Source organism: Rhodnius prolixus, unplaced genomic scaffold (genome assembly GCF_049639745.1).
Source record: "Rhodnius prolixus isolate KJV_2025 unplaced genomic scaffold, Rpr scaffold_8, whole genome shotgun sequence".
Lineage (NCBI taxonomy): Eukaryota > Metazoa > Arthropoda > Insecta > Hemiptera > Reduviidae > Rhodnius > Rhodnius prolixus.
The window spans coordinates 33,265,240-33,280,360 of NW_027411593.1; the positions used below are offsets into that span (position 1 = coordinate 33,265,240).

The following is a 15,121-nucleotide window of genomic DNA, read 5'->3' on the forward strand; positions in this document are numbered from 1 at the left end:
CTAATCAAAAGAAAAATGGGGAAAAAGATAACTCGATAGTTTAATTTACCCAATGTACTTATTTACTAAATTTGATTCATACATTGGAGGGGTGGCATTACCTGCACCAAGAAGTAACTGGTGGTGGTGGTGCAAAGCAAGTGGCCACCTTACAATCCGGTCAATCAACAGTTAAACAGTCTGTGACCCTAATTGGTACGGTACACTATCATCAGGCTGTGGTTGTCCAGCAATTTACGCGGTAAGTTTGAAATCGTATTCACAATTAATTCAATTGAAATAAAATTAAAAATCTATTTTTTTTCTTTCTTGCTTTTAATTAATACAGTACAATAAAAAAAATTATTATTTATTTAAAAAAGTCAAAATCTTCTGATTTCTAACAAAAAAAAATATCAAAAATGTTACAATTAACATATTTTTTTTTTTAAAGTGTATTTTATTTTGAAGGGTATAATATATTTTAAAAAGTAACATATTCGAGAAATTTGCACCCTTCAGTTATTTTTCCAAACAATTACTGTCAATTAAAATCACCCCAATTAATTACCACAGACTTAGCAGTGAGATGTTATTAATTTTATTGCGAATAATAAATAATAAAACTATAATTTTATTGCACCAATTTAAATTAAAGTTTTTTAAGACTAGTGAACTCCTTGTCTGCAAACTTCTTTTTTGAGAGAATCAACACAATAGATTAAGAGATATTAGAAGTTAAATTTTAAAGAATCTTAATACATATTCAAATTTCAAATCCTAATATCTCGCCTAGTAATGCACAGTTTTCTAAGAAACTTTGTTGAATTAAAGAGAATATCTACCTCTAAATTTGCGCACAATTACATGAATCTGAATAGATTTATTTCAAGAGATATTAGAAGTATAATTTTGAAAAACTTTAAAGTATTCAAATTTCAAATCAAGTTTTATATGAAATATAGTTGAATAGAAAAAAATATCTACCTCTACATTTGAGAAAAATTAGATGATTCTAAAAATATTATTTCACGAGATATTGGAAGTTAAATTTTATAGTATCTTGCAAAGTATTAAAATTTCAAATCCTAATATCTCGCTTAGTAATGCACAGTTATGTATGAAAAATTTGACATTTGAAGGGAACGTCGGCCCCTATAATTGAGAGAAATGAGTAAATTTCTAGATAAATTAGTTTAGGAGTTATAGGGAGTAAAGTTTTACATGAATTTTATTCGTCTACTTCATCATGAAATGCCTTCTTCATGAAATTTTGTCTTCTTCATTCCATTACTTTTTCGGATGAAATATTTGTTACATTACTGAAAAAAGTATTTGGTTTACAATACATTAGAATTGCTTTCTAGTAGTATTAATTTGGTTGTATAAACGTATGATTTTGAAGATGAAAATTCGTATTTGCTTTTTTAACATCTATTCATTTTTTAAAAATAATTGTAATGTAAATATCTTTAATTTTTTGTTTTTTTTTACGTTCAAACGGTGAAGCAATAATATGCCAAGAGTTTTACAACTCGGAATTTTTGAAACGATTTTAGTCACTGGTTTGGATCCAATAGATGATTCTACGTTTCTTTGAAATTCAAACCACAATTGTAGTCTTCCAAGTAGAGATATCTTTAATTTTTAAAGAAATCTCTAGCCTTCAATTTGTAGTCTAAAGGATGTTTACACATCTTCTATCTGCTGACAAACGATAACGTATTAATAGAAAGTTATTGATTTTTTTTTTTTAATTAAACTATTCGAAATTCTCTATTTATCTACTAGTGTTCTTTATTATAATAGAGATTACGTAATCATCTCTGTCGACTGTTCACTAATGAATCAATATTAATTTTTATATAATCATTATTAATTATTAAACCTAATTCAATGTCATGGTTTATGTCGCTATATTATTTTTTATTTATTTATTATTTTATTAATGATTTAAGGCGCATCAACAATTATTATTGTCTTTTTTTTTTTTATTGTAATGATTTGTTCTATATTGTAAAGACTCAGTTCATGATCATTTCACGGAACATAGAACGTTAAACTTTTGCACTATGCATTTAATTTTGGTTCTTTCAATGCTAACACATTTCATGGAAATCCGTATAATAATCCGCATAACTGGGTCATGGATTGCAATAAAAATGATTTAATAGGATTAAAAAATATATTATTTTAGCGGTGGCAATAAAATTTCAGAAGAAAAAAAAAATCAGTGAATAAAAAACTTTTAAATTATACCTGAATTGTCAACTGTTTTTATAAGAAGGCTTCGGCAATTTTACTACAGTTGAGAAATCTAGTAAGTAGATCTTCCTCGATCTTTAATTTCTTCGTTGCCGAACAGTTTTTCCAGAATAATGTCGGCAATATAGATCTCCCTAATCCTGACATTCCATATTCTACCTCTCTTTGTTTAATCCTGTTTAATATTATAGTTCCTCATTACAGCTGTTTGTTTTGAAGAAGATTTTGAGAGAAAGGTAACAATTTTATAAACAGTCAATTTTGTTATTTTTATCTCCTCTTTGTTGCTTAGAGAATCTTCTGATTATTTTCTTCTTGAAACAATCTGCTCTCTACTCTCCTGGTAAACGCTCTTATTCTTTCTTTGATTTTCTGCCTTTAATCGTACAGTTTTCTGAAAAATGAGACTCAGAAATATTTCTTTAAAAATGTTTACTTATTGCAAAGCCGGCTTAAACTCTTCTTTCTTAATAACATCGTTTGTCGTGGTGTTGGGCATAAAGGTTTTTCTTCTTTAACTTCTCTCCAAAATGTTCAGGTTCTTCTGTAGGACTTGATTCAGTACCAACTGTTACCAGAAAGATGTTAACAAACGCTAAAAGTTTTTGGTTGAATCTTGTTTTCTTTTTCTCACAAACATGGTGGCTTTAATTTTCGAGCACCTTCAGAGAATTATCTCAAAGTTAAGGGCTGAGCACCTTGTTTCTGAGTGGCCTAAGAAGTAATATTGATTAAATATCATAATAACTTTCGCCTTTTTTTTTGTCTGAAGCAGTTAAAATCAAACAAGGAGCTTAGCCCTTAACTTATTACATTTATTAAAGCAGAAGTAAGAGCAAGAAATCAAAGGGAGAGAGCTCAGTAGTTGGCTTAACTTCCAGGCTCAAATCCAGACGTGGTATCTTTTGGAGTCTTTTTTACTAAGGAGCCTCTACAGCTCTGGTTTATAAGTAGTGTTGTCTGTAGCGAGAGTATGGTCCGTTGAATGGAGGTATACTGAGAAGAATGTAATCATCCAATGTTTATGCCATTAAGTAACCAAAAATAATAACCTTAAAGGAACTCTAAAAGTATATAATATTATTTCTTCCTTTTTGCATGTAAAATAACAATTAAAAACCTTCAACACTTTAGTTGCAGCATAATTACTGTCAAATTTAATAAATAAATCAAAATTATAGGGAAGAAGATTCGGTAAATCGTCTAGCCTAATCGATAGTTTAATTAATCAATTCAACAATTAGCGAAGAAGTTTTTACTTTATTGCCGTGGAAAAGTAAAAGTTAAATGAAATATACAACATTAATAATCATGTAATGTTTGAATAGATGTCCTCCAGAAGATTGGTACCGACTTTACACCATGTTAATTTCGAAACTATAATTGAAATATTTAATAATGAACTTCTAATAAAAAAGCTTATGGAAGGCACTATTTATTCTTGAAATTACGTTTGTGTTTTGATAAATACTATGAATACTATCCATTAGGATATTAATTTCTGAAAGGAAGTTTATCTTAGTTTTATGAAATCAAAATAAAGTAAAAAATATGAAATTGATTTTAAGAAGTATTCTGAAAGAAGGCATAGGTGAAGAAGTAGTAGAAGAAATTGGATTAGATGTACGAGTATATTTAAAAAAATACTCGTATATTTCGCTAAGTACGTCTATGGTAGATTCGTAGATGTAGTACTCAGTTCAGTATTTATAGATTTCTATTTTGTTTTTTATGGGCTTTATTTTCAATAGATTTATGCACCTATCGGAATAATTGCTAATTCCATAGTATCCATAGTTAGCACACATGAATTCAGCCCAAACGAATGCGTTAGTTTTTGTTACCAACTAACTAAGCAACTCTACAGCCGAAAGTGGGCCTTGGCTTCCCCAACAATGCTCCATCAGTCCTCTCTACAAATGGCCCTTCTCTTTCAGTTCTCCACATTCAGTCCCTTTCAACATCCTGGAGCCAACCTCTTCTCGGTCACCATCTTCTTCTCGTACCGAACACTTCTGCAAATAATATTTTCCGAGGCATTGTCCTCCGCCATTCTCGCAACATGTCCTAGCCAGTCAATCCTCCTCACTTTGATAAACTTTACAATATCACAGATCCCTGTATAACTCTTTTAATGGCTCTTTATTATTTCTTCTTCTCCATGCACCCTCCTCCAGCGAAGGTCCAAATATTCTTCTAAATATTTTATGCTCAAATACTTTCAGCTTGTTGACTCCGCTAGCACATAGGGTTCATGTTTCTGTAGAGTATGCCACTACAGGCCTTACTAATGTCTTGTACAGTTCTACCTTCGTTACGCGTGACAGCAAGGAGGAGCGGAAAAAACTTTAAATTGGCGAAATAGGCGCCGTTTCCAACCATGATTCTCCTGCTTATCTCCTGTTCAATTTTGTTTTCATTGTTCAGCTCAGCAGCCCTTCTCTGGCTCGCAAGCTAGGTTAGTCTCGAGGTTATCAACTGCTCTTTGTATCTGAGGAGACACCTTTGAAGGCACAGTAACATGCTTCACAAGTAAAGTGCATTATTTGATAAATTAAGGAATAAGTTTGATCCTTTACATGAAAGATATTGATCACTTAAATATGTGGCGGGAGGTTTCCACTTTTTTTAGTAATTAAACGTAACTCTCCCAAAATTACCAAATAATTATTAAACCTTCTTGTTTGTAACAGATGTAAAATTAATTTTTAGCCATTTTGTGTATGCTTGAGAACATCTAAAGCTCTTAACATTTGATTTTTCTTAGAAAAATTACTCGGAAAACGACTTATTTCCCGATATTAAGAAAAATACTAGCTTTATTGCCTTGGCAATATTTTTAGTAGAAAGGGGATGAAAAATACATAAAAATGACCTATCGCATGCTCTCCTTACTCTTTGATAACAAGTTAAAAAATTGAAATATGATTAATAAATACCAGATTTCGAAATAGTCTAGCACCTTTAATTTTAAAGATATCGAATTGCGGTTTCCGGTTTCTTTCACAACTTTGTATACTCTTTAAAACGATGTATATGAAAATGAGGGTCAACTGCGAACCCTCACTTTTGGTCGCGCGTCAGCCGCGTATGCGGGCAGGAATCTAAAATCAAGTCACATATTCTGAAACTAGAGGTGACGGGCAACAAATATTTCCTCTACTATTTTTTTGATCAGATTAACCGTTTAAGCATGAAATGCATTTGAGCCGACTTAAAATGAACACCCTGTATATATGTATATCCTGAGTAACTAGTTTTTCTTGTTCACCCAAAAATTAAGTGGTTATTTAGTATTACTTTTTTTTAGAGCAAAAAATAAAGAAAGTATTCGTAGTTCGTAATTTAAAAAAAAAAAAAAAAAAAAACAAAAAAAAACAGATTTAGCTACCGCTTAGTGTAAGGTGGCCACATATTCGTTGAACGTAATATTCCGGTTAAATTTTTTTGGGTCGATGTTGCGTCCAAGGCTGTTGCATACACAAATCACAAATCGGTCAGCCCACTGAAATCTCTTTCGTCATTTTCACTTTTTATTTAATTTTAATTATAAACTAACACACACTCGTTAAGTATATTTTGTAACACAATTTGTTTATTTTAATCTCTTTTAAGTACGTAGTAGTATGTGAGATTGTATTTATTAAATTTGTCAAATCATTGGCAATCCAAATGAGTTTCATTTACAGAACTAGATCTTTAAATATGTAGCTATATAAAATATCATTTGGTACTTTTGGATTTAACTTTATTCTTCTGAGCACTTAAAGTTGTGCTAAACGATTAAAGGGTAGACCCTCAAAACTTAGATTGTATTAACAAATAACTGTTTTCAGATTATTCCTAATAATTTCATTTTATGAAAAACCACTTCTGATTTGTTTTAGTAAAGTATTTCGTAATTAATAATGTGATTTTTATATTTCCTTCTTTTAAAGAGTGAAGTATCGAATACATAATTACTTCCAGATCCTGCAGAATTTTCATGATGGTCGCTTATCATTCTGGGTTGGTATGAATGTCTCCATGTACTTTCCTTGCATAAAACAATAAGTAGTCTTAAACAAGTCACAATTCATGGATTTTACTTATCATTAAACATGACGGTATTAAAAAAAAAATTGAACTTTATTTTTCTCTGTTGAATATGGAAATTCAGCAACCCCCCCCAAAAAGTCGTATGTACATATTTATGTTTCTGTAATGTAAAATGTAAACTTCCTTTTCATATATTTAATAACATGCACATCCCTATAGCTAAGATTTAGTAGTAAATAAGACGGTTTATTCTTATGCAGACTGCATTGCAGTGTGAAAACGTATCAACAAAAACAGTATTACGGCCTTGTGAAGTGCAAATAAACATCCTTCCTTGTTTAATGACTCAAGATAATTATCAGATGTAACCGTTAATTGCTTTCTTCATGTACCTAAACGGGATTCCATTTTATACAACTTTTTTTTTATTAGACGTGAACTGTAGTTATGTAATTTTTCTTCACTATACGAGGGTTGTTTGAAAAGTCCGTGCAAAGTCAGAGAGATAGCACCACTGGCGCGTATCGAGCTTATGTTTAGTTAGTAGCATCTCTTGGAAGAACACACACCAAGTTTCAGCCAGATCGGTCTATTTCTTTGTGTTTGGCATTCGTTTGAATCGAGGAAGTCGAGTGATTTTCAAAAAATGGACGAAAAAGAATTTCGTGTGTTGATTAAACACTATTTTATGAAAGGCAAAACGCCTCGGGAGACTAAAGAGAAGCTTGATAAACATTATGGTGACTCTGCACCTTCGATTAGAACAGTTTATAAGTGGTTTCAAAATTTTCGGAGTGGCCATATGGGCACAAGTGACGCTGAACGTTCTGGACGCCCTGTTGAGGTTACTACTCCAGAAATCATTGATAAAATCCATGATATGGTGATGGATGACAGAAGAGTGAAGGTGCGTGAGATTGCTAGTGCTGTGGGCATCTCGAATGAACGGGTACATAATATTTTGCATCAACATTTGGACATGACAAAACTATCCGCAAGATGGGTGCCGCGATTGCTCACGCTTGACCAAAAACGAAATCGTGTGAAGTGTTGCAAGGACGATTTTCAGCTGTCCCAGAAGAATCCGCAGGACTTTAAGCGTCGTTTCGTCACTGTGGATGAAACATGGACACATCACTACACTCCTGAGACCAAAGAACAATCTAAACAATGGGTTACCAAGGGGGAATCTGCGCCAAAAAAGGCGAAGACCGTTCCTTCGGCCGGAAAGATTATGGCGACTGTCTTTTGGGATTCGCAAGGAATAATCCTCATCGACTATCTGGAAAAGGGTAAAACTATTACAGGTGCATATTATTCATCGTTATTGGACCGTTTGAAAACCGAGCTGCAAGAAAAACGCCCACGATTGGCCCACAAAAAAGTCCTTTTCCATCACGACAACGCACCAGCTCACACCTCAGCAGTTGTGGTCGCAAAATTAATGGAAATAGGGTTCCAACTCGTTTCACATCCCCCCTATTCTCCAGACTTGGCTCCCTCGGACTACTATTTGTTCCCCAATATGAAGAAATGGCTGGCGGGAAAAAGATTTTATTCAAACGAGGAGGTGATTGCAGAAACGAATGGCTATTTTTCAGACTTGGACAAATCCTATTATTCGGAAGGGATCAACAAACTAGAGCAGCGTTGGACGAAGTGTATAAGCCTAAAAGGAGACTATGTTGAAAAATAAAAAAGGTTTACCCCAAAAAATTAAGTAGTTTTTATTTTTGCACGGACTTTTCAAACGACCCTCGTACTTCATTTCATTTTATTTTTTGTCTAAATGGACTAACCAGAATGTTTAGTTTCTTTATAAAACCTTAATGGCATAAAATCACAATCTTTACTTTGTAGCGTAATTACATTTCATTTCAATGCAGACTAACAGCCTGCACTCAGCCAAAATAAGGAAAAATAAAATGCGTTCATCTCTACGTAGAATGTTTTATTATTTTGACCAACGAAAAGTGAGATTAAAAATTGTTCCTTGAACAGAGTTGTGGTAACCAGCCTAAGTAATGTGTTGCATAAGAGAGACCAAAGGTTAATAGTTTGGAGATTATTTTTGAGGAAAAATCAAAACTTCTCTAAATTGAAAATAGATTTATACTTTGAAATGAATGCATCAACAATTTGCAATCAGAAATTTCCACCCACAACATTGTTAGTTTTTTTTTAACAACTCGTTAAAATAATATTGTAAGTATTTATCGGTAAATTAAACATAAATAATGAAATAACAATTGGCGCTTTGTAAAGAAGACAAAAAAATTTAGGATACATAAAATTAAGAATGCTACACTCTACACCAAATGATTTATTGCATTTAAATGATTATTAGGTAACAAATAATTTGCATATGGTATAATATCCGCCTCAAACAAAGTTATAGTAAATTGTCTGTAATAATGTATTAGATTACATGATACATTTGTTAACAATTAACTGACAATAAAATGGATTAAAAGGAGTATTGGAGAGTTATGCTAAATATATTCCACAAATTTATACAAATATATTATTAAATTCATATATTAAATAAAACCTTGGATTTTTGTAACTCTAATGGAACGAAGGGCTAGCAAGCCCTTAGCAAATTAAATCCGCAATTAAAGAACCCTGAATTTGCAAAAACACTTAACTTTTAAAAAGTATACCCATTCTTTCAAGGGTCGGTAGGTTTCAATCATCCAAGCTCTTAGAGCAGGTTCCATGCTCTTCATGCACTGCAATCATCCAAGCAATTAGGGCAGGTTCATGCAATGCAATCATCCAAGCAATAAGGGCAGGTTCCGTGCTCTTCATGCACTACAATCATCCAAGCAATTAGGGCAGGTTCTATGCTCTTCATGCACTACAATCATCCAAGCAATTAGGGTAGGTTCCATGCTCTTCATGCATTACAATCATCCAAGCAATAAGGGCAGGTTCCGTGCTCTTCATGCACTACAATCATCCAAGCAATTAGGGCAGGTTCTATGCTCTTCATGCACTACAATCATCCAAGCAATTAGGGCAGGTTCTATGCTCTTCATGCACTGCAATCAACCAAGCAATTAGGGTAGGTTCCATGCTCTTCATGCTCTGCAATCATCCAAGCAATTAGGGCAGGTTCCGTGCTCTTCATGCTCTTGTATTTCTTAACATTATCTCAAATATTTCAGAGAGATCAGAAGTAAATGTTTAAAGTGCAATTTGTAACCATTTACTTCCTTATTTTAAGACAATCTACTTTAAAAATTGACTACTGGTCCATCTAAAAGAGTTTTTAATGAATTAAACAACTTGGTAATCTAACACTTTTGTGTGCTCGTGAACATGTTTTCTTGTAAAACAAACGAAATTTCTCGTACGAAGATAAAAGAAATCCTGGAAAATGATGTACCGTTAGAAAGCCCATTAGATAAGGAAACTTTCATAAAAAGTGCCAGATCACATGCCAGATGAGTTTTCTTAAAAATTTCGATGACTTTTATTTTTTCAGTATTCGGAGGAAGATTGTGGCTGTTTAGAGAATAACTTATGCTTCGAAATGGTATCAATTTTTAGAAAATTTATCTGTCTTTCTAACCGTGTCATCAGAATCGAATTCGGACTAAAACTTTCTGAGTAACAACATTTTCATTACAAAAAAGTAATGTTTTTAGAAAAAAAAAATTAACTGACGTCACTCAAGAACTGTGGAAAATATGAAGTTGGCCATTACCTCATTGAATTAAACAACACTTTAGATGTACTACATAGAGTAGGCCTATGGATATAATTTGATGAAGGTGATATGTTTTTCTCTCAAAAATGTTTTGATGAAGTATGCAACTACCTTTTTTGATCTCAGGATCAATTTCGAGACTAATGATGGATCAAAAGTGAATAGAAACGGTCCGAATATAATAATATTAAAATGAAAGAAATAAGATTATGTTTTGGCTTTTATCTAGCTGTATCTGCCAGCATTAATATCTTTATGTAATGATTTAAATTGATAAAATGAAACTAACAATTTTTTTTTTATAACAGTGTCGAGGTTATAAACGTTCGCGGTCTGGGTCAAGCCACTGACATTGATTTTGAAGGATTCTTTATCATTATGATCCTTCTCTAATGATAATTTCTTATTATTTCTGTAATCAATTTTCAACCATTAATGTTTAATTAGAAATTCGCTCACAGGAACGGGCAGTTTCCATTAATTATTTCAAGTTTTACCTATCAAAATTACGAATTGTATTGAGTTCATTAATGAAGGTCAGGAATCTAAATTATTATAAATACGGTATTTCAAGAATAACGTAGTTACAAAGGATAACGTGTTTTATGTTTTGTTTTTAAAGTAAAATCTTCCAATATCCAGTTATAAATGTTCTCTTTTAAACATCAAAATAGACGCATAACAATCTGCTAAGCTTGGTTATAGTCTCATGTCAAAAGGGTGCGTCTTGGAAGAATTTCTAGGATCGGATAGTAATTATTTGAACTTGAAAAATTCACCTTTGCTTTTTACGCAAGACTTTGTAAAACCAGAATTTAACTTTCGTATTTTTGTAAAACTATTTTCCTGAAATGTATCTAGAGCAAGAGATTCCCAATCTTTTTGGTTTGCGGTTTTCTAAATAATCGGATTTATTTTTCGCGGCGCCCTTAATACATAAGATTTTTACTAAATTTTTGACTTTCTTGAAAAATTGGAAAACTTTCCTTTTCAAAAGCGATTACCCATTTAACAGCGAAAAATTAAAAACAGATACTTACTGTTTTCCTTGGGATAATATAAAATATCTAATTTCAATTGTTTCGGTAATATCCATATCGAGACGGGACAACCACCATGTGGTTAGTTTAGTTGAAAAATAAATTAAACACGAATTCACAAACAATTTATTGAACGTCCATTGATGATTAACATTATTAAAATTATTAATGGGATGGATGGGCTTGATGTTCACTTCACAACTTCTCAAATCTCGGAATAAAATTGGATATGGCTACCCTCATTTCTTGTTCACCGTTAATTTTCGAGTGATATTTACTTTTTATTACCGCGACCGCCGCAAACCCAGCTTTGCACCAATAGGATGTTGCAAATGGAATTAATATTCGTAGAGCTTTACCACTAACCAGTGGATACTCCTTTTTTACTTATCCAAAAATCAGAAAGTTCCATGCTACCAAATTTTAACTTTAAAGTATTATCGCAAAACAAGTCAATAAGAGATTCTTCTTCTAAAGAAGTAAATACTGATGGAGCCTTGGCTCTAAATTGGTCTTGAATCCATGTAAATTTATCATTATCTGCTACAAAGTATTTTTCGAACTTTCGAAAATTGGAAATTTTAAGAAAATTGCCGAATTCTTTAATTGAATATTTCGCGGCGCCCTTATGATGGCACCGCGGCGCTCCGGGGAATCACTGGTCTAGACCATGATACAGCATTTTAAGACTGGAATGAAACGAAAATTGGGATAATAATTTATTTTCTAGAAGTTAAGGAATAAGAAAAGAGACCTTAAAGACGCATAATGATTACAACTTTTCTTTTTTTTCAAGTAAACATAAGAAATTACTGATAAAATTGAAATGAAGCAAGATATTGACAATGTATGACGCAATAAGTTCACAATTACAGGTTATTCGCAGCATAACAGTAACTTCAGAACACCTTGTGTTGGTCGGCCATGACTTTCCGCGAAGAAATGTTTGTAAAAGTGACTACCTCACCGCGAAAATTTAGGTTGACCTGCTTCTTAAATCCAGCTGGCCTTTAACATTAGCAGAGGAAGGCAAATATTTATTTCTGCTATAAACACGCCAATGGCAACCCCAGTCAAGGTCAAATACATAAATGGGGTTTTACGATTAAATTTTATAAAGGGAAGGGATTAGCTATGAGGTTAGCATACTGTACTCCCACGCGGAGGTGCCGGGTTCGAATCCAGCAGCTGACCCTTAGATTTTCTCTTCCTAGGAGCTTCTTACAGCTCACTGTCCGGTGATGGACAGTGTTGTCTGTAACGAGAGAACACTGTCCGGAGGCCGGCAGTGCACTGGAAAAAGCTCCGGGCGCTAATGACCTCAGCTGTTAATGCGCCAAAAAAAAAAAAAAAAAAAAATTATAACAGCTGGTGACCAGTATTAATATTAGAATAAATAATTATTTATGTGAAAATGGCATAAATATAACCGCAATCTACGACATGAAATAGGATTTCCTGAATATAGTTACGAACCTATTCTTTTATTATTGAAACACCAAGCATTTTATGGATTTCACCGCCGGTGAATCAAGATGAGTTAGTTATTATTTTATGTATCAGTAAAGAGCGTCAGAATCGGAATCTTTGCTACCCGAAGTTTTTTTTCAGTAAATTTTCTGTTTCTGGACGGTGTGTTTACTCGTTGTCTCTCTCAGACAACACTCTCCGTCATAGAAAGAGAAAATCTAAGTGACGTCACCTAAATTCGAACCCCGCATCTTCCGGTACAGGTGCAACATTTAATTTTTCCTACGCCTTCTTTGGAAGAACTCCTTCAATTTTTTTGGTATTGCGCTCTATCAGACCTTTTAAAGAGCTTAAAGAAGTATTTGCTACTGGCTGGGGACGTACACTCCTTTCTTGCCTTATCGTTCAACCGCAATCCCCAGGACTGGATTTCCTATACCAGACGTAATGGACTGTACAAATAAAGAAAATAAACACTTTGATAAATTATTCATATACAAATAATAGAATTATTTAAATTAACCAGTTTATATAACCCAAGTTTTGATAATTAATATTTGTATTAAGTGACATGTTACTGACTCTGATATCATTTTAAGAAAGGCCAGCATACGTGATTCGACGTTGGTATTAATGGAAATATTTATGCGATACGAATGACAGACTGTTGATCTTGAATTACATAACAATAATGGCTGCGTTATTTCTTTGTCAACTGTTATATTTAAAGGATCTGATTAAATTAGTTACACTATCAGAACTTCAAAATGGAAGCTGAATACTAAAAAGAAAAATAACTTCAAAGCAGTAGAAAATAAAGTAGAAATAAGTTTGGCATGTTGAGATGCAAATGAGAAGCTCTATCATTTTAAATTTATTGTTGGTACAAATATCTGAGTTACATTAAAACTGTCCGGTAGGGCAATTAAATAAGGATTGATCGTCAAAAAGTGCTCAAAAAAGTGTAACGTTGAAAAACACCCAACTTAGACAATTTAAGAACAAGAGGTAGTGAGATATAGAAATAATGGAGGTTTTGCAAGTAGTAAAAATTTCAAACCTCTATATCTCTCTCCCTATTCTTTAGAATTCAATAATTTCTTTACCCAATTGTAGAGAAAAGTTAGCTCACACAAACACACCTTATTCTCACCCTTACATACAATTTATAATTCTACAATTGTAACGGATAAGTTTTTTTTACAAATATATACATTTATTTATATTTTGGTATTATTTATATTCAATAAAACACTACTGAAATGTATGATTATATCATTTTATACTTAATATAATAAGATGTTCCAAAATTAAAAAAACCTTAATTAAAAACCAATAAAGGAATGGAAAACTTGATTGAATAAATGAATCAAAATTGAATAAGGCATTACTTCATGAATTTTTAAGAATAACGTTCGCACATGCTGGTCATGAATAACCTTTATGCCTAATATGTCAATGAAATATACACTAGCCATAAATACAAATTTATATCTATTACTTAATATTGTTTTGATTTAATCTCGTAAGTTAAAAGAAAAAAAATAAATGTAAATATTAGATTATGATGTAAATTCTTATCTTTTGCTCATTTATTTATTTTTTAATTTAAGGCAAGTAAAGTTATGATGGCTTCCAGATTTATCAAAGCAGTAAGTAACAGTCTCCCGTAAACACGCCGTGTTCTCTCGTTCCACACAACAATGTAAAAGGAGCTGTAAGAGGCTCTTTGAAAAATAAATAAAAAAAAATCAAAGAGCACGAAGCAGGATTCATACATTCTTAACAATAAAATGAAGTTCTCCATTAAGTGTTGGTGGTGAGTGAATGGTTATCCCGAACTGTCGGTTTATTGCTGCTAGCGCCCGTTGAAGGTATATGTACCTTGTCTAGCATTGACCAAATTTTTTATAATTTGGGAGAGAGACTTCCGCAGAGTAGGCCAGCCTAGAAAAAGCTTGAACTAAGCGTTTTTAGCTTAAAAATCTGTGACTGTAGCTTCACGGTTTTCAAAACATCTAACAAGCGATGTCTGGGGAATCTGTTATCAATAATGTCTGAATTCCAATTTTCTTGAGACCAAGTTATACAGCGCATTCACATTCGTACAGATCTTTTACTTTTAAATCAGTAACTATAACAAATATTCTGTTACTAGAATATTTGAATATAACAATGTTTTGGCTTAATTATCTCTTCTTCTAACTACCTTTTAGTTTTAATAAAATTATACAAGATGGTATAATATGTAAGTTAAAATATTATAGAACGGTGTTCTAACATTCTATCGCTGTCAAGTAGAAATGTTGTGTAAAGATTTCCAAACGAAGAGGTCAGGGTCCTTGAAAAACATGTCAGTGAATGCTGAGTTGACTGGTCACTTTTTGATACACAATTTCTGCTGCATAATTTAAAATTGTACTGATTAATATAAGATCGCAACTACTTTTTCCATAACTGCTAACCTTATCAGGTAACATAGTGTTACAAATGATTGCCTCATCTTCACAAAGAACTAGTTTTTAAGCGAGAATACTAGCCAACCCTTACCAGTACCAAAGAGAGATCTGCTAAATGATCAGCAACTGCTTCGTTTCAGCAGTCTATTGAAAAC

General features: G+C 32.5%; 1 protein-coding gene across 1 annotated transcript in view; it reads left to right on the forward strand.

Annotated features, from left to right (window-relative positions):
* The first annotated feature begins 9 nt into the window (after positions 1 to 9).
* LOC141451240 (scavenger receptor class B member 1-like) overlaps positions 10 to 15,121 on the forward strand; it is a 62,341-nt gene continuing 47,229 nt past the window's right edge. Inside the window, exon 1 of the mRNA XM_074122475.1 lies at positions 10 to 241. The gene's annotated coding sequence lies outside the window, so the exon portion shown is untranslated. The remainder of the gene's footprint in view (positions 242 to 15,121) is intronic.